Below are 23761 nucleotides of genomic sequence, written 5' to 3'. Positions count from 1 at the left end.
TGGACCGGAAACAAGCATCCAGGGACTGGTTTTGGTGTATCACCCCTCATCAGCCAGGCCAACTTCAATGAAGTGGCACAATGAGCACGGGACCCACGTCTGGGCATGCCCTCCCCACTTAGGGTGACAAAAGCAAAAAGAACAATTGATGGACAGAATACTGAACAATGTCAAACATTGACATCCCCCTGACCCTCAATGCAGAGATCTGGGCCTAAATCCATGTTTTTTTTGCTCACCATGCCATTCCATGTTGACCCAGCCATCTGCAAATCAGACTTCACCCTGCTCCCCATGGGAACAGTCCAGCCTGAACTCCCAGACGCGGGTCCCGTGCTCACTGTGCCACTGGAGTCAAGCTATCCTGGCTGATGAGGGGTGATACCATGAAACAAGTGCCAGGGTGCTTGTTTTCAGTCTACGGACGACCTGGCCTGCCAGGTCAGGCTGGACTGTTCCTATGGGCAGCAGGATCAAGACTGATTTGCATATGGCTGGATCCAAAATGGGGGGGTGTGGTGTCCCAAAAAATTAGGAATTGAACTCTGATCTGTGACAGAGGGTGAATGTTTGATTTGTTCAGCATTCGGTCCATCAGTTGTTCTTTTTGCTTTAGTCGCCCTAAGTGGGAAGGGGATGCCCAGACGTGTGCCCCATGCTCACTGAGCCACTGGATTCAAGCTAGCCTGGCTGATGATTAGTGATACCCCGAAAATGGTCCCAGTATACTTGTTTTTGGTCCAGGAGGAAATGGCCTGGCAGTTTGGGCTGGACTGTTCCCATGGGTAGCAGGGTCAAGACTGATTTGCATATGATTGGTTCCAAACTGGGGTGGCGTGGGGAGCAAATGATGGATTAAACCAAGATCTGTGACTGGTGGTGAATGTTGGGTTTGTTCAACATTTTGTCCATCAATTGTTCTTTTTACCTATTGTTTATGCTGCAGTGACTGTGGTATGGTCATGTACTGCTGCACTAAAATGGAGATGAAGTTCAATTGCTGGTACAAGCAGCAAGCATGAATAGTCTGTGAGATGCTAGCTATGGCCCTGCTGGTCTTCTAGACTGATCTGTTAACAGTATATTGGGCAAAGAAGTCACACACCCTCCCCTGCCCCGAGCCTTGAGACCCTAACAGGTGAGTAGCACGCTTTACAAAACCCTGATTGAATAATTGATTGATTGATTGATTGATTGACTGGGGTGGACTGTAGGTGAAGTTAGTTTCTGCTTCGATTCTCCAAACATGCCCAGAATCACTTCTGGCAGAAAGTGACATCCCCCCACAACTTTTGTTTGCTCTCACCCCTTCTCACCACTGTCCATGCCTCATCATGCGAGGCATCTTGCAAAAAGTACTTAAGACTGGTTAGATCCATGCACTTTTAAATTAATCTACATTAGACGGTAATAACTTTGCCAACTACCTGCCAGTTACTCATGTGCCATTTCCTGGCAAGATTATTAAAGCAGCAGTCTATGTTCACCTCTAAGATCACATCATTGATAAACATCTCCTGGAACTACCAGTCTGGCTTAAGATCATGCTGCTGCCCGTAGACCACAACCTTGGATCATTGTAGATGATACTCCTTTGTCCACAGATGAAGATAACCCATGCCTCTAGATATTGTTGGACCTTTGAGCTGCCTTGGACGCAGTCAACTATCCCACCCTCATATTCAGTCTGGAGTCTTAAATGGAATTCAACAGAAATGTTCTTCACAGGTTCTCCTCTTACCTTTTCAGCTGACACCAGTATGTTCACACGGGCACCTCCAGGTCAAAGATGATCCCTATCATCTGTGGAGTCTCCAGGGTTCCATTCTGTCTCCTGTCATGTTTAACCCTTACATTGTGCCGCTTGGTGCTTTACTCACAGATAACAGAATGATTCACCAATATGATGGCGACACACAACTATACATGAAAGTCTCCTGTGTTTCAAACATTCAACTCTGGATTCACCCTGGTTACCAACCTCACCCTCAAGAAACACATTGCCAAAAAACACAAAGACAGCCTGTTATTGGCTCTTTCTTCTAAAGAAAGTGAAACTGTGTATTTCAGAAAGCGACTTCAGAACTCCCCATACTCTGACATTTGGATAGTGGTAATGCTCTACTCCTTGGCCTCCCAGACTCCACACTGACACCCCTAAGGGCCTACCACATGCCCAAGCACATCTTATCCACAGACTGATCATGTTACCCCCCTGTTGGTGGAACTCCATTGGTGCCCTTTGCTGGACTGCTCCATCTTCAAAACCAGCTGCATCATTTGCAAAGCCATCACAACCAGCACCCTTGCTTCTATTTCAGACAAGCCCACCATGTCTTGTGATTTGGCACTCTCACAGACAGAATAACATCAGACTGCAGACTAAGAAATATAAAAAAGAAACAACAAAACACTTCTCTAGTCCTAGGATCTGGAACAACATAACTGTATCCATCAGGACAACTCCTTTGATGCTCAAATTTAGGAAACAGTTGAAGACTCGCCTCTTTAAAGAACAGAACATCACAATCCATTATCCATCCCCAAACCAGCTTCTTCTCCTATTACTCCTTCACTTTATGTTTATCTTTGACTATTTACAATGCTCTTCTGCCTTTTAGTGAGGTTTATGCTCTAGAAGTACCATATAAATACACCCATGCATAGTATGGCACAAGCAATAATGCTTTTCTCAGAGATCCAACATTTTATACATCAACGGCAATCCCAAAACAACACTGCCTTTAAAGTGGAGGCATCAGCTTTTCTATGGTCAATAAAACTATGATTGGTGTATTTCCATAAGCAACACACTTCAGGCTACATGCACATTTCCAGTTCTAGTCTCATTCGGGTATTTTACAGGAAAAGTAAACCCACAAGGCTTTCTTCTCCAGTTTTATAAAAATGACCAAACTGAGCTTGGTGGAGGTTACTGTTCCTTCCTTCCTAACTCCTCTGGCCTTTTTAGGTTACATTCTGGCCAATTTTAGATACAGGAATTGGGTTAGGGTCATCAGAACAAACTGGTTTCTGAATGGGCAGAAAAAGAGCGATTCTTATAAAAGTCATATTTGCAGCACATAAAATTAAAACCCATTTTGACTAATGAGTTTTAAAGAGGTTTTTTTTGCTTCAGTAGGTATATGGCATGGTGATTATGTTCTTATCTATCTTCTAACTGAAATTATGGGGGAAATAGGTTTTTGCTTTCTATAAACCATATTAGAAAGGATGAATAGAGGAGAAGGGAAGCACAGTATTTCTATTCATAGGATTATCAACAAATCAGGAGTGTTAGGTGTAAGACAATGGCTTGGAATGGAGAAGCTGGGCAGCACAGCTCGTCATCTCTTAAAGGCTTATCTGACCTCAACGTAAAGAACCCGTTATCCTTGCCGGTCAAGGTACAGCCAGTCCATTAATCAAAAACTGATAATACTGAGAAGATGATTCCATCATTGAGATGTTTTGTCGCCACAGCCATTGAAAAGGCAAGACTGTCGCTTGCCAGCTCCACTGCCTGGAATAGGGAAGGAAGAGTGGGGGTGGACATGGAACAGACTGACTGGTGCTCATTGTGTACTATGTAATCCTAAAAGAAAAAGAACCTTCTAGACACACCATTGAAATACCAAGTACTCATTAGAGGGAATGGGCAATGTTCCTGCTAATATCCACTGTGTAGGTTAGGTGTCACCAGATGGTGAGGACCAGCTATGAGATAGAAGAAACCTCAATATATATATATGAAAAACCTACGCCTAGGGAGTGGAGGAACTCAAATTCCACCTAAATCCCGAATTTAACCCACAGATTTGTCTCTAGAGATATGGAGCAGGTGATGACCCTGCAAACTGTTCCATGGTAATATGAAACTAGAAAAACTGAGTTTCCATTCATTATCACTACAGACAACTTGATTTATCTCACAGAAATCAGAATAATTCAATATGAACTACCTTCATTTCCTGTTCTTCTCACTTCAGGCTGCAAAACCAACTTCCAACACGCTCTGCACTCCACCAGAGAGGAACAATCTGTAACTGGAGACAAAAGAGGATATGACTGTAGTGAAATATACACTAAGGACAGATCTAAGCACTTTACTTACAGTTTTTATCATAAATGATTGTATTACGGATGCTATCCTCCTAGCAATGGTTTAATAATACCTACTTTCCTCTAAACTACTAACAGCTGAATTACTTACAGGTTATTTATTTTCATCACTTCTATTTCAAATCTTATTGTAGCTTATATGTTCAACATTTTTCGGAGACTTGACAGTTGAAGGTTAACTATTGAATTGCATAATAGGTGTACACGTGAAGCTAGACAGGTTTAGGTGCAAATTATAACCACCTAGCTAGAAAGGGTTCTCAAATACAACATTTAGAAATAAAACGTTTGAGTATTAAGGTATCTGGCGAAGGCCAACATTATTTGTATTGCTTACAGGCAGCAGGCGAAGTTGCCAATAATAATCGCCTACCACAAGGTTATTCCTTTAAAATGCCTCCTAGGCAGACACAAAAAATCAGTAGATGTCCTGTCACCCACATAGTGATGGCTTTACAGATGGGGAAGTTGGTGAACAGCTACGTTTCTGATGATGGGGGCACAGTCAGTTGTGCCCTCAGACATACCTCGTGGTGGATCAGCTGCTATTGAACAGCTATCTCAGTGGTATTCCCCATTAGGAATGGTGGTTTCCATGCTGTTTTCCCTGCATATGACTGGGAAGAAAAAGAACAGTAATGTGGCAGATGTACAGGGAAAAAACTCCCAGGACCGGACTCACAAAGGGCCTCCACACTCATGCTGGAGGCCCCGCAGTCGTGGGTGACTCTCCGCACTCGGTCGGAATGTCTACTATGAGTATTCTCATTGCGGAGATCCCGCCTGAGTGCGTAGACTCGCCCACGACTGTGAGGCATCCATCACGAGTGCATAGACTCCCCCACGACTGTGAGGCATCCATCACAAGTGCGTAGACTCCCCCACGACTGTGAGGCATCCATCACGAGTGCGTAGACTCCCCCATGACTGTGAGGCATCCATCACAAGTGCGTAGACTCCCCCACGACTGTGAGGCATCCATCACGAGTGCGTAGACTCCCCCACGACTGTGAGGCATCCATCACGAGTGCGTAGACTCCCCCATGACTGTGAGGCATCCATCACAAGTGCGTAGACTCCCCCACGACTGTGAGGCATCCATCACGAGTGCATAGACTCCCCCACGACTGTGAGGCATCCATCACGAGTGCGTAGACTCCCCCACGACTGTGAGGCATCCATCACGAGTGCGTAGACTCCCGCACGACTGTGAGGCATCCATCACAAGTGCGTAGACTCCCCCACGACTGTGAGGCATCCATCACGAGTGCGTAGACTCCCCCACGACTGTGAGGCATCCATCACGAGTGCGTAGACTCCCCCACGACTGTGAGGCATCCATCACGAGTGCGGAGGCCCTTTGTGGACCAGGCCCCCAGCGTGTCAGGGACATTATTTGTTTTGCAAAACCAAACCTCTCATTGAGAGTTTACCTTTTGAAAAAAAAGTATCGACCAGCTTGCTATGCTGCAATGACAAGGTAGAAAAGTTGACACTGAGCATTTTTGCTGAAAGTGTGTCTTCTGTGTCAGCAGAAGCATTTTCAGCACAAAAGATTTTGCCAACCCTGCAGGGGTCTTCAGTATGGTTGGTGAGTGCCCTTTTTTAGGTCTCGCCTCAGACAACCCTGTTGCCAGAAATGTTGTTCTCTTAAGAGGTCTTACAGGCCGACCATTACTTACCATTGCTTGTATTCATTGTCCCTCTCGTTTGCTTGATTAGAATTCATCAGCTTTTATAGGCATTCATATCTCCTGTTGTGCTTTTCTCTCCCCCGAAGCATTTATGCATACTGTGTCCTTCCACTACTCGCTTTTTCAGGCACTACTTTTCTCTTTGTTTAAGCACTGTACAAGAGTGCATATGTTTTACAACTGTCTCCCTTATGTACTTCCCCCCTCTGTGTTACTCCTCATTACCCTCCCCCAACACTATATAGTCTGTGTGCTTAAGCCAGACCCTTCCACCCACTGTTTGTTGTCCGTGTGCTTCCCCCAGCCTCTCCCACCCACCCTCCGTTGTCGGTGTGCTTCTCCATGGGCTTGCCGCAGCCCCTCCAATGTACTTGTGCTTGCCAAGGCCCCTCCCAACCACCCTCCATTGTCCATATGTTTGCCCTAGCCCCTCTTGTACACCATCTGTGTTTTCCCCCTAACAATTACCACCCACCTTCTGTTGTCTGTGTGCGTGCCTATCCCTTCTCGTCTCTCCTCTCCCAATACATGGGTATAGAGGACAAACAAAAAGGGATGGGAAGAACAAAGCTCAAAATACTTTTTTAAAAGGGCTATAATGTGGCCAGCGCGAATTAAAAATAATAAAACACATTAGCACTGGCCACGTTAGAGATCTTTGTTTAAAATTATTTTTGGCTATGCTGCCCAAAGCTAGCAATACCAATGCTGTACAGCATGAACAAAAAGCATTGGCAAAGCCAATATGTTTCCAATTTGAGACCTATTGGCTTTGGCAATGCTTGTTTTCAAAGGTAGCTTCATAGCATAGATGTAATTCAGTTAATTTCAGAAGGTATCTAAGCATGGTCGGAAGGTGATGTATTTGTCTGGCAAGACCAGCCTTCAGCGGCATGTTTACATTTGTTTCCAGAAGCGCATGTGAAGTTAAATGCTACAAATTTCAAATGATAAAGCATCGTGCTATGTAGTTGTCGCCTTCCACAAATTTCTATCCTGAGTCTTCTCACCACTATAGAGTTACCTAGCGTGAAGCACAAATATTTTTCTGGTTGAAGTTTTAACCATATGTTTTGACAAGAAATTGATGTTTTATACACCCTGACCAGACAGGCTTCATGCACCACTCCTTGACCAAATGCCTCTATGGGCCAGATGTACGACCCTATTTTGCATGCCCAAACAGTTTTGCGACCCATTTGCACATGCAAAATCAAATAGGGCCATGTATAATCCCTATTTAGCGAGTCAAATTTTTTTTGCGACTCGCTAAATAGGAATTGCGAGTCGCTATTAGGAAGGGGCGTTCCAAGGACATCCCTTCCTAATAGCGAGTCAGAGGCCTATGTAAGAATGTTTTGCAACCGCAATTGCAGTCGCCAAATACTCGCAATTCACCGCCCTCTCAAAGAGGGTGGTAAAGCACTCGCAAATGGGAAGTGGTCCCAAGGGGACCCCTTCACCTATGCAAATGCAGTGGAAAATATTTTTTAGGGGCAGGCAGTGGTGTCAGGGACCACTACCTGCTCTTAAAAAATGAAACGAAAAGTTTCATTTTTCTTTTTTTAAATGCATCCCGTTTTCCTTTAGGGAAAACGGGCTGCATTTTTTTTTTAAACTGTTTTATTTAAAAGCAGTCCCAGACATGGAGGTCTGGTGAGCTCAGCAGGCCATCATACCTGGAAGGGCCAGCCATTCCTAATGGGGTCGCAAATTGCGAGTGCCTCATTAATCTGTATGAGGCATGCAATTTGCGACCCTATTAGAAATCACTAACAGTGTCTCAAACACTATTGTACATGGCATTTAGCGACTCACAAATTGCGGCTCGCAATTGAGCTCAATTTGCGAGTCGCTAAATGACATGGTAGTACATCTGGCCCTATGTCTATATGCCATGGGCCCGTGGCTTGCTGGAGCCCTCTGTGATACTATTGTTAAATGCTGAAAAGACATCTGACTCAGAAAACACAAAGATTGGCAAAGCCAATAAGTCTCACATACGGGAGAGCTATTAGCTTTATCAATTTCTTTTAGCCATACTGTATGCCATGGCTGAAATAAAAAGCACTATGAAGCGGTTACCACTGCGCACGAGGGGCAGTGACCCATTTTCTTAGTGTAGGATTATTCTCTGCCTTCACAAAAAAAGCTACATTATCTTACGTCCGAGCTGAAGTCTGCCGTATTGGCTCAGAAAGAAGAGAGTGCCAAAAAGGCCATGTAGAGCAGGGTGTGCAGTCCCATTTCCATCTTTTTAGCACTTTTGCCCCCCTTGGCATAAGTCTTGGGTGCATTTTTACTGGCGGGGGCAAGTAACAAAGAAGAAGATGCTGGGGGTGGACGGGGCAAGCAATAACAGGGGAGGGGTGGACTGGATAAGCAACAACACAGAAGGAAGGTGGGGGGCAGGGCAAGCAACAGTGAGAGATGGGGAAGGGAGAAAGAGGATGCAAGTAAAAGGTAAAAGAGATAAAGGGAAGTGAGGGTCAGTGGCTTTCTAAAAGCGTTGACAGTGTTATTTATCAACCTAATCTATCTGCATCTTTCAAAGAATTGAATAAAGAAAAACATAATAGAGATCAGAAATGCAAAGCAAATAATAGTAAAAGGTGGCATGAGGCGAGAAAGAGAGTGAAAGAGTGGTCAGGGGCGTAGTTTTCACTGGTGCAGCAGGTGAAGTGGCACCAGGGCCAGAGGCCTGATTATTACTGTATTTTATGATTAAAATAGCAGCTGGTCGGCACAATTTCTTCCTTGCACTAGGGCCCCCTGACAGTGCCGTAGCAAGGAAGCCAGCTTCAGGAGGCATGAATTTTGGGGATGGGGGGTGGCCCCCCGCTCTTACCTACAGCCCCCAGCACCCAACCCCCCGTTCGTAGATTCGAGCCCCTGGCAGCCTGAGGCATAGCTACGCCACTGACTGACTAGGCTACTGGCGTGTGAGAGAGAGAGGGCTGGTAGGAAAAGTGAAATGAAGTAAATATGAAAAGAAGAGACTATAACAAGAAGAAGAGGGTAAAAGCATGACCATATGGATTTAAGTATGAAAGGACTGATAGATGGAAGTGTAAAGTAACATTCACATGGGTGGGTGAAAGAAAGAATGGCTGGAGTGATGAAAGGCTGGAGGAATGAAAGTTTGGATGGATGGGTAAATTGAGAAAAGGAGGGTGAAATGATGAATAAAAAGGAATGCATGTATGGATGGGAAAAGGATGGGTGAATAGCTGGAAGTTTGAGTGGAAGGATAAAAGGATGGATGGAAGAGAGAAGTGATGAAAGGGTGAATAGACAGTGTGGTAAAGGAAAGATGGATGGAAGCATGAAAAGATGGATAGATTGATGGAGGCATGCATGAAAGGCCTAAAGGATGGAGAAATAGATGGACAGAAGGTGGGTTGATGGGACCTCATCTAGGTTGGATCAAAGTGAGGGGTATTTTAATTTTCTGTCTACTCCCTTAGGGCCATATGTAGGTAGCCTCACATTTACCGATTCATAAATATCGAATTTTACCGATTCGGTATTTATGAATCGGTAAATGTGATGTAGGTAATGATTCGGTAAAGTTTACCGAATCGGAAAAATTCGGTAATTATGAATCGGTATTTACCGATTCGGTAATGAGGCATACCTTCCCATTGATTCCTATGGGCCTGGAGGCCCATAGGAATCAATGGGAAGGTATGCCTCATTACCGAATCGGTAAATACCGATTCGGTAATGGGGGGAGCATATACAAGGGTGGCAGGGTGTCACATTGACACCCTGTTGCACCCCTGAATCTTGCATGTGTGCACATGTGCACATACATGCCCTAAGGGCATGTATGTCTGCCACATGGCACTCTTAATTCTGCATAAAATTGCTTTTTGCAAGGTATTCGTTATTTATCACCAACCTGTATTTGGTGGTAAATAACGAATTTCTAATACTAATTTTCACTCTTGAGAGTGCTCCCTACATCTGATTTCAGGATTCGGTATTTACCGAATCGGTATTTTACCGATTTCTTAATTTCCGATTCTGTAAATACCGAATCCAGAAATCAGCCCCCTACATCGCAAAAGCCTAAATACCGGTCGGTAACGGGATATTTACCGAATTTCGGCCGTTACCGACCGGTATTTGGCTTCCTACATGAGGCCCTTAGTGAGGTTGAATTGAAGGTTCAGTAGTGTGTAGAGCTTAAGGGGGGTGAGTGTGACTTGAGGATTTGTGGGTGGGTAGAGGTAAAGGGAGGTGTAAGTGACTTGAGGGTTTGGGTGGGAAGAGGTAAGGGGAGGTGACGTTGACTCTAGGGTTCAGGTGAGTAGAGATAAAGGGGGGTGATGCTGACTTGAGGGCTCAGGGCAGGTAGAAGTAAGGGGAGGTGAGGGTAACATGAGAGCTCAGCGGTGGGTCATGGTCAAGGGATTGAGGGTGACTTGAGGGCTCAGGGGTAGGTAGACGTAAGGGGAGGTGAGGGTGACTTGAGAGCTCAGGGGTGGGTCAGGGTAAAGGTAATGAGGGAGACTTGAGGGCTCAGGGGTGGGTGATTTGAGAGCTCAGGGGTGGGTAGAAGTAAAGGGAGGTGAAGGTGACTTGAGGGCAGGGGTGGGTATAGGTAAAGTGAAGTAAGGTTGATTTGAGGACCCAGGCGTGGGTAGAGGTAAATGAAGGTGAGCAGGGACGGCTCCTCTGCAATGGTGGAGGAGTGTCGCCCCACTGCCTCAGCCAGCAGCCACAAAATTCAACTATATCGTTTTATTTTTCGGCTGCTGACTGAGCCAGAATGTGTGGGGATGAGCGGTGCCGGGCCGAGGGGGCGGAGTGATATACACTACTAACTGTGCATGTCTGTTTGGACAGCCGTTTCAGGCTGGACAAACAGACATGCCCAGTTAGGTTTTCCCAACCTGGCTGCATTGCACAGCCAGGTTAGAGAAACAGCACAGACTCCATGACCTGAGATGAACATCAAAGCAGCCTGCTCAGGCCAATCCCTGTGCTGCTCTCATGCAACATGAGAGCAGCACAGGGATTGGATGGGGAATCTGCTGCTGTCCCAGTGTCTGCCGGAACCGGAAGCAGAGGATCCGCTCTGAGGCGTGAAGCGGCTGAAACAGCATGAGGTAAGTGTTATTATATTCCCCCGCTCCCTCCTGTGCCCACCCTGCTTGCTCCCTCCACCCACCCTTCACCACTGTCAGTATTTATCGCCCGCCACTGGTTTTCAGGGTGGGTAGAGCTAAAGGGAGGTGAGGGTCACTTGAGAGCTCTGGGGTGGGTAGAGGTAAGGAGACGTGGGGGTGACTTAAGGGCGAAGAGCTGGGTGGAGGTAAGGGGACATAAGAGTGACTTGAGCGCTCAGGGATAGGTAAGGGTAAAGTGAGATCAGGTGATTTTATCACTCAGGGTTGGGTAGAGGTAAAGGGAGGTGATTGTTACTTGAGCGCTCAGGTGGGTAGAGTTAAAGGAGGGAAGGCTCACTTGAGTGCTCTGCGGTGGGTAGAGGTAAAGGGAAGTTAGGGTGACTTGAGGGCTGGGTTGGGTAGAGGTAAAAAGCGGTGAGGGTGAATTGAGGGCTTATGGGTGGATGGAAATAAAGGGAGGTTAGGGTGGTTTGAGGGCTCAGGTGTGGGTGGAGGTAAAGGAAGATGAGGGTGACTTCAAGGTTCAGGGGTAGGCAGAGGTAAAAGGAGAGGAGGGTGACTTGACTGGATAGTAAGATATGGTATGGCCTGTCATTGCACAGTATGGTAGGGATGGTAGGTACAATGGCATGGTCTATGGTATGGTATGGTATGGTATGGTATATGCTATGGGCTGTTGTGTTGTATGGTGTGTTATAATATGGCCTGTTATTGTATTGAATAATATGGTATGATATGTTATGGATTGTCATTGTATTGTATTTGTATGGAATGGCCTTTTATTGTATAGCATGGTTTGTTATGGTATGGTTTGTTATTGTATAATATGGTATGTTATGGTCTGTTATTGTATATTATGTTATGGTGTGGTATGGCATGATCTGTTATTGTACAGTATATTATGATATAAGAATGGTATGGTGTGTTATTGAGGCACATGAACTGCTAACAGGACGCATACACATGCATTTAGGCAAGCGCCGATATCATCCAGTTGGGACAATTTAAAAACATGTTACTGATTTTGGCTTTCTCAAATTGGGTAGGAAGGCAGCATTATACGGAATGTAACCAAAACGAGGGCGAGTCATAAACAAACACACCCGTACTGAATGCTGCAACATGTAACTTTAGACGAATTTAATAAATTGTGTTATGTGGCTCAAAAAAGACTGGCTGGAGAATAACAACTTACTGGAAAGTGAAATTTGGAAACATTTCAAAAGCCAACAATTAGCGCGGGCAACAGCGGCCCAAGATTAAAAAGCAAAAATGAAGGGGCTTAAAACACACACTCATAAAAAAGCATAACAATCCAAGTGCAAGCAGCGCGGTAGAACACTAATCAAGAAATCAATCAGTACTTGGTCTATGTCCTATGCTCCAGGGAAGAAAACAAAAACAAGGAAATAAAGTGAAGCCAGCATGCTCAGAAACGCCCTCACCACTGAAAAAAAAGAAAAAAAGTGACAATGAAGCCAACAAAGGTAAGTAATGAATGGGCTAAAAGACCCATTTTAGAGGGTTTTTTGAGAAACAATTGATTGTTGCAAAGTAAGGCGCATGCTCGCTCTCTCATGTGATACCTAAAAATTGATGCTTTTTAGGAGGCTCTTTGGGCCACTCAAACAACTAACCATTCTTAAGAATAAGACTTGATTTTCATTGCTTATACTTTACGTTTCTGGTACCTACTTGCAAGTGTGGTTTAGCATGGTTTCGTGTTGTTTAGCGCATCTGTTAGTCAAAGCACTATCCGTTCCCTTTCTCTGTGCTAGACATAAACCACTTTTCTGCATAGGTAAACAGTAGAGGGAGGTCTGAACTTTCTCACAGCACTTTTACAAGATTTTAACTCTTCTTACCAGTGAAACTGAATAACTGGGAAATTTCCTTTCCTTGTGTGTGCAGTGTAATAGTAATACTTTAACCAGCATAAATGTACATACAGTTTGTGTTGTACCTGGGTCTGGTGGCTCAGTGGACTAATGCGTGCACTTCAAGGGCCTGTGTTCGACCTCATGGTCACAGGTTCAAATCCCGGCGGGCACACTTAGCCTTTCATCCATCTGAAGTCGATAAAATGAATACCATTGAGTTGGGTAACACTAAACATCTGTTATTCAGTGCCAAGATACCTCCAGGTGAACATGCACTTCACACATGCACATGTTATGTTATAGTGCCTTCGCTCTGCCGTATGAGCGATAAGAAGAAAGCCTCATTAAAGGTGCTATAAAATCAAACCATGGGCTTCCAGCCAATTTTTAAAATTTCATGTTTGCACTTTTACATAGAGCAAATGTGGCACAAGTGCATTAGAGCGCTTTACATAAGCACCAGATTACATTACACATTGTTTTTTTAGGCACAGGGAGACTAAGTGATTTGCCTCAAACCCCAGGATGTTCAGCTGAGGCTGGGATTTGAACTTGGTTCCTTCATTTTAAGGTCAGCCGCTATAGTAGTTAGGCGACAAGCATGAAGAGTGGTAATATATGGGAAATAAACAGTAAAAACCGGCCCACTTGGCCATACAACCAGCCCAAATCTGCTAAACAACCTGCCTGATTGCCCTATTAGTGAGTTTGATCCTGGCGACTGTACATGAAGCCTTCTAAGTGGCTTTCGTGCAGGTGATGGACATGTTTTCTGATGCTGAGCTGATACATAAGATAAAGCAGCTAATGTGGGATAGGTGATGAGTAGAAGTAAGGTACTGATATTGCAGACACTGATCTGCAGGGCTGGAGAATGTAGGAGCCATGTATAATGGCTCAGCAGAGATAGCAAAGTGGCAACAAGGCACCTACAATACACCTACAATATGGCACCGGGAGCAGTTTCAGACAAGGATGAGCAGGGTGCTGTACTTGCTGCAGGCCAGACTGGCAAATGCTGAAAATAGGTATCGTTGACACCCAGGGGGCCAAGGCAGTTGGATCCGGCAGGTTGGGGGATGCTGCTAGATCAGTTATTTACTGGTAATCTTACTTACTCTGAGTCCTGGACTTCCTCGTCACAGTCCTTACAGGTTGAGAGATCAGTGACTGTTGACAGGACTTTCCTCAGCTACAAGTTAAGTATTCCCAGGCTAAGATGGCTTCACCGTATGCCACTTTCCACAAGGCTACAAAAGCAGAGGCTCTCCAGTCCCACTTTCTGTATTCCTAAGCTTTCCATCCCACTTTAAGCAGAAACTCCCAAATGGGAAAAATGGGAAATATGTACTGTTACGAGAAAGGCCAGGACTCAAAGTAAGGAAGATTACCAGTAAGCTATCAGGTCGTTACATCTTAGTCTGTCTTCCTCATCTCAGTTTTTACAGGTTAAGCTACTACATATTTATGCAATGCAACCACAATGAGGCCATATCAGTCATAACATAGAACTGAAGCTCATTCACTCCTTCTCATTCTGCTACTACATTCAACACCATAAGGCAAACGTTCAGGAAGCATTAGTCTCCATCTGCAGCCTGTTATGCTTTATAATATATGGGGTGTGGACCAAGTCGCCGAATTATATCTTGCCATCATCAATTCCCCTTTCAAAGCTGCTCAAGATGTTGATACAACTATTGTCGAAATCCCATACACTTTGGTTCAAAAGGACCCGTTTGTCTCTCATACACAAGGACAATGGTTTGCTTCAGCCACCTGCCAAGCATTGCTGTTGATGCTCTCATACCTCTACTTGGGGCACCAAGGGACACAAACCAAGAGTCTTATCTTATGGGTGGCTAGCAGCCGTTGAAAATGGCCGCACACTAACGCGGTTCCGGCATCACACACCTGTAATCCCGCATATCCGCTAACTAATACGAACAGAAATGCAGTCCGTCAGTGAACCATAGTGCTCCCAATCCAGGAACTTCAAAGAGAGTTTCAGCCCAGAAATCGGCTCCGTCCAGATCAGCGCCTGCACCAGAAGCGAGACGGTAAGATGGCGATCCCCTGATCAGCGCACAAACAGCGAGTGGGCAGCCCCCAATTTGATGTCATCACAGCTAGAAACTGACAAAATCGAGCACCCGGGTGAGAGCAGCCCACATCAGCACGGCAACATTACAGGCACCCCGAGACCGGCAGAATGAATAACGCAATCTGTCAGCTTGATGATTCCTCGGGAACGGTTCGATGCCAAAAAGGGGTCCACCTCTCGACAGTCCCAACTCTGAATGCTATAACAACACAGGCGAGCGGGATGCTCAAGTGGGGGAAGGAAAGGAAGGGGACTGCAGGGAGGGAGATCTGTAAGGCAAAACAATATAGGTTATATACAGAATTAGACCAGGATTCTCTCTTGTTACACACTAATTATTGCGTACCTGTAAAGTAAATAACTTCCTTGTTCCCAGGTGAGAGCTGAATAAAGGCCTTGTCTTACTTTCGCAAGGAAGGGGGTTGCTCTGGGAAAGAGGTAAAACAGATGGAGACTTAACAACCAGATTTCATAATGAGCGGGGATGTCCCTTACATTAGAATGGCATATAATATAACATTCGTTATTATCCTGCATACACCATGAAGCCTGGCAGCACCCGCATCACAGGGGAAGAGCAGTAGGCCGCCTCTTGAACTCCCTGTTAGGGGATACACAACAAACAATCACCAAAATACTCCTTTTGATATAATGCTCATGTATCTGTACATTGTTAACAAAGGAGGGACTGATGGGCTTTTATTTAAGAAGGTCCAGCATACATGCCCAATTAGTCATATTGAAAAGAAAGAGTATGCAGTTCCTCAGTGAGAAGGGGAGTGTGAGTGCAGAGAAGAGACCGTAAGAAAGAGGAATACCTCTATTCGGAACTAGGGTCCTCACACACCCAGCAAGCTAGGTGTCATGCTTCATCATATGGACCTGCTCCTCGTCGGGCCGGCGCTGCAATGCCCGACGGGCACCCTAAAAAGGGGCTCTTTGGCGGAGATCTTTAGTTCCTGGCCGTATGATGCAGTGTGTGTGAGAGGAACCTAGTGGTGTAGATGTGAGTGCAGGTATGTGGGATAAAACAAGTTGGAGAGTCCAGAAATATAATTTTATTAAGGGTGGCTCTCCACCTGACTAAAAATGAAAACAGAGTGGCAGCTAGCTGATATTATGATTCAGCTTGGCTAAGCTCCTCTGTGCTGGTCGACATGTTTCTTGCCCGGTGGTCCTATTGATCCGTGGCAATTCCTCAGGACCTATTTAGCTGTCTATGATCTACACAATGTGGTAAGTACAGTTGTTACCTACCACCTGTTATATGGAGAACGGTCTCGCCATATGCCTAGGGGAACCTAAAAAGAAAGGAAAGTTTTTAAGAAAGGCATCCCAGGCAAAGGCAGTGTATAAAGTGAGTACTGTACAGGTCGATCTCACATAGTGGTGATACCCCCTCGATCAAATGGCACAAGTTAACAAACTTTGTCACCAAGTGTCAACATACCCTATACAGTGGGTAGGAATTCTCCTACAAAAAGTGAAGTTAAGATAAATTGAAAGCAGAAGACTGGAAGTGTCGTGCTTCCTATAAGGAAGTATTATGAAGTGACTAAAAATATCTTAAAAGTGGAGTCGTGGGACACTCACCTATTGTGGTGTGATACCCTGCTCCTATCCGTGGCCGTGGCGCCACCGGGACACCAAGATTCTGGTGTCCTAGTAAGAAACAAAATAGTACATGGAATGACAACAATAACTCGCCCGACAAGTATCGTCAGCATGTTTAAACTAAATCCCCCATGTGCGATCCCGTCACATGAGCTGCTGTGATGCGAATCTTAAACCAAAAGGGATAATCGGATGATAAACTAGCACCACGGAGCAAACTAAAAAAGAAAGAAGAAGCCACAGAAGTCGTAAATGCCAACCCGTTCAAGGTATCAGCCAGTCAGAAATGCGTGACCACCAACTAAAGGTCCCACCTCAAAGTCGCTCGCTCCACGTATTGAGTCTAGGGCACGCCCGGTTTGCCGTAAAAAGGTGATCGGCGAAAACCATGGGTAGCCGTCAGCTCCCACCGAGCATCGAGCAAAATACGCTAGCGGGCCGATAGATGGGAATCTCTTACGGCATACTGACAACGTGTGGTCACAGAACCTGTAAACAAGAAAGCACTGACAACACCGCGTCTTAATCACATTTTGCTAGTTCAGCGGCGGGAATATGAACCATCAATAAGCATCCCATCAGTTGCGGAAACGCATACAAACCTCTCACCTGACCCATCACTCGCAGCAGGGCGCGTAGTAGTAACGCTGGTACACTTACTTGAAGGTTGTTGCCGGAATGGGCTATCAACCTACCCTCGCGCCACGCGACCCGGGAATACTAATGGTCGGCAAGGTGCCATGGCAGATATACCTGTTGGTTAGTCCTGCAGGGGGCGGGCCGAATACCCGGAAGTCTGTTTTGTGAGTGCGTGTAGTCAGAGCCGTGGAGCAGAGTGTCAAATGCAGCGGCCATCTTAGGACGTTATCTATGCTTACTGAAAATATCATATCCCTATGAATAGTGGTGTGGTACTAGCATGGTTACAGCGCGGAAAGAGTTTTACCGCAATAAAGGGTGAGAAATAATGGTAGCCCTGTAGTGGGTAGGCTAAACAGGGGAATTTCTTGTCAGAGGTTGACGTATGATGCCGCTTCTGGGGAGTTGATGGAAGTTATGGCAGCCATCTTGGAGTAGGTGACCCTCATAAGTAAATAACATAAGAGTCTGTATTATCTGTCCATGAGTGTTGCCCATGGAATCTGATCATTTAGGCCTTCTAGGTCTGTCCTCAGACGGTGCACCCATCGCTGTTCAATCTTAAAAAGGGCTCTTTGTGTAATTCTAGGGTGTGCCTCGAGGATTAACCATCTAAGGGAGTCAGGTGTGTGGTTGTGCTCCTTGCAGTGGGTGTAGAGTTTCGTGGTAATTCTCTGGCATCTCACATTACTCTTGTGCTCTGTTATGCGCGTCTTTACTGGTCGAATAGTCATGCCTACATACTTCTGTTCACATGGGCAGGTTATTAAGTAAATGCACTGTGTGGTGTTACAATTGGTATGACGCTGTAACCTCCAGGTAAAGGAGTCTGAAAAAACCACCTCTTTGATTACCGCAGTTTGATGGCACACAGCACAGGAACCACAAGGATAGTGTCCTCTCACTGGGGGGAGACCCCAGAGGGTGCTTTGATCATGGTGGATGGTTTGTCTGGGTCTCGTATTAATAAGGATATCCTTCAGATTTTGGGTGCGTTTGAAGGCAAAGCGGGGGGGCGGGCTAGTGAGGTCACCCGCAGTGAGAATACCCCAGTGCTTCTTAATTATACCCTTGATGGCAGTAGAATTAGGGGTAAAGGATGTAACACAGGTCAAAGTCTCTGGCCTTTCCTTACTATTTGGTTGTAGTAGGATTTCTCGTGGATTGTTACGGGCCCTCTTCAGTGAGTTTTTTATCTGGCGCTCAGGGTAGCCTCTTTGTCTAAGGTTAGAGCTCAACTGGTCAGCTTCAGTTAGGTAGTCGTTGGTGGTAGTACAGTTCCTCCTGAGACGGAGGAATTGCCCAAAGGGTAAATTGTCCTTAAGGGCCTTTGGATGATGGCTACTGTATAGGAGCAGACTATTCCTGTCAGTGGGCTTTTTGTAAAGCGTGGTGCTCAGGCCTGTGCCCCCTAGTGTGACCATGAGGTCCAGGAAAGGTACATTGGAGTCAGAGATAGTGTGCGTGAATTTCAGGAATGGATTCTGGGCATTAATCCAGTCGCAGAATGCTAGGCATGTCTGTTGGTCCCCCTTCCAGAAGATTAAAATATCATCGATGAAGCGCCTCCACAGGGTTAAATTGTTGATGTAAGGATTGTTGGGGTGCCTGATGACTTCCTCCTCAAAGGTGGCCATGTAGATACAGGCCACACTAGGGGCGAAGGTACTACCCATCGATGTGCCCTGCGATTGGTGGAACAACTGTTTATTATACTCGAAATAATTTTCAGTTAGGGCCAATGTGGCGCACTCCATCACAAAGGAGATGGGGGTAGGTGATGTCCATTCCTCTTTACTAAGGGCACTTTCGATTGCCACCAAGGTGGCACGTTGGGGGATATTGGTGTATAATGCCTCCACATCCAACGTAACCAGTAGGTCAATATTGCTTGTGTCGTGTGTCTCCTCTATGACTTGCAAGATATCCGTGGTATCACGGATATAGGAGGGAGTTTTTTTGACCAAGGGTTGTAAAAAATGATCAACAAACCTCGAGAGAGGTTCCAGAAGTGAACCTATACCCGATACAATGGGGCGCCCTGGGACTGGAGTAGAGCCCTTATGTATCTTGGGCAGAGTGTAAAAGTATGGGGTCTTAGGTTCCTTAGTATTAAGGAATTCAGCTTCCTTTTTGCTGATCCAACCATTACTTTCAGCTTCAAAAGTGATGGTCGCGATCTTAGTGGTGAGTCTCGGTGTAGGGTCAACGGTGATGGGGGTGTAGTATTTAGTGTTGTCAAGTTGTCGTCTACACTCTCGGTCATAATCAATGGTATTTTGTATCACCGTCGCCCCTCCCTTGTCAGCCTGTTTGATAGTAATGTTATTATCACTGGCTAAGGTTTTAGCTGCAGACAACTCCGCATTAGACATGTTATGGAAAGTACCTCTGACAGGGATAGTACCCAAGTCACGAAGGACAGCTTTTTCAAATGTGAGTACTTCCGGGGGGACCATGTTGTTAGTAGGAGTGAATCTAGATGGATTGCGTAGACCCGTATCCGTAGACTCAATAGCTGGTTGGTCTTGGAAGAATGCCTTAAGACGTATCTTCCTAAGGAATTCATGGATCTCACAATTATCTCTGAAGTTGTCAGTTCTCGGTGTAGGGACATAGCCGAGCCCCTTCTCAAGGACCTCCTCTTCCAAGGGACTCAAGGGTCTGTCTGACAGATTTACAACTAATTCTTTTTTCCTCTGTTTCTGCCCCTGGGAGCTGACGGGAATTGTTCCTGATCCTGCCATTGTACTCCTTTGGGTGGCCCTCTTTTTCGCCCTCTTCCTCTGCCCCAACCTCTGTCTAAAAAAGGAGGGTTGCCTGGGGGATAGAACTGAGGCTGTCCATGCGGAAACATAGGGTACTGCCAAAAGGGGGGTTGTGGTGGGCCTGTATAGACCGGGGCGTTGTTGTAAATAGGGTAAGGAGATTGGAAATTCCTTTTCTGTTGGTTGCCTCCCCAGCTATTAGAGCTCGAGTCACTACTCGTTGACCCCCTTCTCGAATTTTCTGGACTTTCATCAGATGAGTAACTATTCTTAGTTGCCTGGAAGTCTGCTCTCAGGTAGGGATAGATTTTCTCTTTATCAAACTTCTGAATGTCCTTCTGAAGTTTGTTGATCTTGAGTTTGAGCAGATACTCTTTGTTTTCAGAGATCTCACTATTTATTTCCGCCAGTTTCGCTTTGAACGCGGTATTCTGGGTTGTAGATTTGAGTGCACTCTCTGCTGCCTGAATTCTCGCTAATAGGGCGTCTGCTAATCTTTGGGCCGTATTAATAATGAGAACCAAGAGATCTCGGGTGCACTTCCAAGAGACTAGGCTCCATTCTTTCTTAAAGGTCGGGTCTTCCAGGAAAAGTCTGGGAAAGATGTTGATGATGAGTCCACTGGGTGCTATATTGGCTCTTTGATATTCCGTCATTAGAGCACCATGCAGCGTGATCTTGACCCACTCCCTTTTTAGTGCTGTGAGAGAGGTCCAGTCTTCTGATTGTGACCCTGAGGCCACAGAACCCCCAGCCCCAAGAAGGGAGGGAGTTTTTCTTAAAATATCAGCTACCGCTTCGTCATTGAAGCTAAGCCCCAGGTTGTCCTCCATGACAGGTAGGTCAACACAAAGCAACCGTTAGATTAGCGGTGCTTAAAGATGAATATGGTCCACTCAGCGCAATTAGCACCGTGTGGTATCCTAAATAATGTCCCACGGGGGTGGCCCGTGCATTAGACTATGTTAACAAAGGAGGGACTGATGGGCTTTTATTTAAGAAGGTCCAGCATACATGCCCAATTAGTCATATTGAAAAGAAAGAGTATGCAGTTCCTCAGTGAGAAGGGGAGTGTGAGTGCAGAGAAGAGACCGTAAGAAAGAGGAATACCTCTATTCGGAACTAGGGTCCTCACACACCCAGCAAGCTAGGTGTCATGCTTCATCATATGGACCTGCTCCTCGTCGGGCCGGCGCTGCAATGCCCGACGGGCACCCTAAAAAGGGGCTCTTTGGCGGAGATCTTTAGTTCCTGGCCGTATGATGCAGTGTGGGTGAGAGGAACCTAGTGGTGTAGATGTGAGTGCAGGTATGTGGGTTAAAACAAGTTGGAGAGTCCAGAAATATAATTTTATTAAGGGTGGCTCTCCACCTGACTAAAAATGAAAACAGAGTGGCAGCTAGCTGATATTATGATTCAGCTTGGCTAAGCTCCTCTGTGCTGGTCGACATGTTTCTTGCCCGGTGGTCCTATTGATCCGTGGCAATTCCTCAGGACCTATTTAGCTGTCTATGATCTACACAATGTGGTAAGTACAGTTGTTACCTACCACCTGTTATATGGAGAACGGTCTCGCCATATGCCTAGGGGAACCTAAAAAGAAAGGAAAGTTTTTAAGAAAGGCATCCCAGGCAAAGGCAGTGTATAAAGTGAGTACTATACAGGTCGATCTCACATAGTGGTGATACCCCCTCGATCAAATGGCACAAGTTAACAAACTTTGTCACCAAGTGTCAACATACCCTATACAGTGGGTAGGAATTCTCCTACAAAAAGTGAAGTTAAGATAAATTGAAAGCAGAAGACTGGAAGTGTCGTGCTTCCTATAAGGAAGTATTATGAAGTGACTAAAAATATCTTAAAAGTGGAGTCGTGGGACACTCACCTATTGTGGTGTGATACCCTGCTCCTATCCGTGGCCGTGGCGCCACCGGGACACCAAGATTCTGGTGTCCTAGTAAGAAACAAAATAGTACATGGAATGACAACAATAACTCCCCGACAAGTATCGTCAGCATGTTTAAACTAAATCACCCATGTGCGATCCCGTCACATGAGCTGCTGTGATGCGAATCTTAAACCAAAAGGGATAATCGGATGATAAACTAGCACCACGGAGCAAACTAAAAAAGAAAGAAGAAGCCACAGAAGTCGTAAATGCCAACCCGTTCAAGGTATCAGCCAGTCAGAAATGCGTGACCACCAACTAAAGGTCCCACCTCAAAGTCGCTCGCTCCACGTATTGAGTCTAGGGCACGCCCGGTTTGCCGTAAAAAGGTGATCGGCGAAAACCATGGGTAGCCGTCAGCTCCCACCGAGCATCGAGCAAAATACGCTAGCGGGCCGATAGATGGGAATCTCTTACGGCATACTGACAACGTGTGGTCACAGAACCTGTAAACAAGAAAGCACTGACAACACCGCGTCTTAATCACATTTTGCTAGTTCAGCGGCGGGAATATGAACCATCAATAAGCATCCCATCAGTTGCGGAAACGCATACAAACCTCTCACCTGACCCATCACTCGCAGCAGGGCGCGTAGTAGTAACGCTGGTACACTTACTTGAAGGTTGTTGCCGGAATGGGCTATCAACCTACCCTCGCGCCACGCGACCCGGGAATACTAATGGTCGGCAAGGTGCCATGGCAGATATACCTGTTGGTTAGTCCTGCAGGGGGCGGGCCGAATACCCGGAAGTCTGTTTTGTGAGTGCGTGTAGTCAGAGCCGTGGAGCAGAGTGTCAAATGCAGCGGCCATCTTAGGACGTTATCTATGCTTACTGAAAATATCATATCCCTATGAATAGTGGTGTGGTACTAGCATGGTTACAGCGCGGAAAGAGTTTTACCGCAATAAAGGGTGAGAAATAATGGTAGCCCTGTAGTGGGTAGGCTAAACAGGGGAATTTCTTGTCAGAGGTTGACGTATGATGCCGCTTCTGGGGAGTTGATGGAAGTTATGGCAGCCATCTTGGAGTAGGTGACCCTCATAAGTAAATAACATAAGAGTCTGTATTATCTGTCCATGAGTGTTGCCCATGGAATCTGATCATTTAGGCCTTCTAGGTCTGTCCTCAGACGGTGCACCCATCGCTGTTCAATCTTAAAAAGGGCTCTTTGTGTAATTCTAGGGTGTGCCTCGAGGATTAACCATCTAAGGGAGTCAGGTGTGTGGTTGTTCTCCTTGCAGTGGGTGTAGAGTTTCGTGGTAATTCTCTGGCATCTCACATTACTCTTGTGCTCTGTTATGCGCGTCTTTACTGGTCGCATAGTCATGCCTACATACTTCTGTTCACATGGGCAGGTTATTAAGTAAATGCACTGTGTGGTGTTACAATTGGTATGACGCTGTAACCTCCAGGTAAAGGAGTCTGAAAAAACCACCTCTTTGATTACCGCAGTTTGATGGCACACAGCACAGGAACCACAAGGATAGTGTCCTCTCACTGGGGGGAGACCCCAGAGGGTGCTTTGATCATGGTGGATGGTTTGTCTGGGTCTCGTATTAATAAGGATATCCTTCAGATTTTGGGTGCGTTTGAAGGCAAAGCGGGGGGGCGGGATAGTGAGGTTCGATGCCAAAAAGGGGTCCACCTCTCGACAGTCCCAACTCTGAATGCTATAACAACACAGGCGAGCGGGATGCTCAAGTGGGGGAAGGAAAGGAAGGGGACTGCAGGGAGGGAGATCTGTAAGGCAAAACAATATAGGTTATATACAGAATTAGACCAGGATTCTCTCTTGTTACACACTAATTATTGCGTACCTGTAAAGTAAATAACTTCCTTGTTCCCAGGTGA

General features: G+C 45.8%; 1 long non-coding RNA gene across 1 annotated transcript in view; it reads right to left on the bottom strand.

Annotated features, from left to right (window-relative positions):
- LOC146858200 (uncharacterized) overlaps positions 1 to 23761 on the bottom strand; it is a 150611-nt gene that overhangs the window by 67706 nt on the left and 59144 nt on the right. The window contains exon 2 of the long non-coding RNA XR_014980005.1: positions 3963 to 4046. This is a non-coding gene — a long non-coding RNA (uncharacterized LOC146858200). The remainder of the gene's footprint in view (positions 1 to 3962; positions 4047 to 23761) is intronic.

This window comes from Triturus cristatus, chromosome 3_2, assembly GCF_964204655.1.
Source record: "Triturus cristatus chromosome 3_2, aTriCri1.1, whole genome shotgun sequence".
In the NCBI taxonomy this organism is placed as follows: domain Eukaryota; kingdom Metazoa; phylum Chordata; class Amphibia; order Caudata; family Salamandridae; genus Triturus; species Triturus cristatus.
The sequence above is the reverse complement of the archived record's forward strand: the minus strand, read 5'-3'. Positions and strand labels throughout refer to the sequence as shown.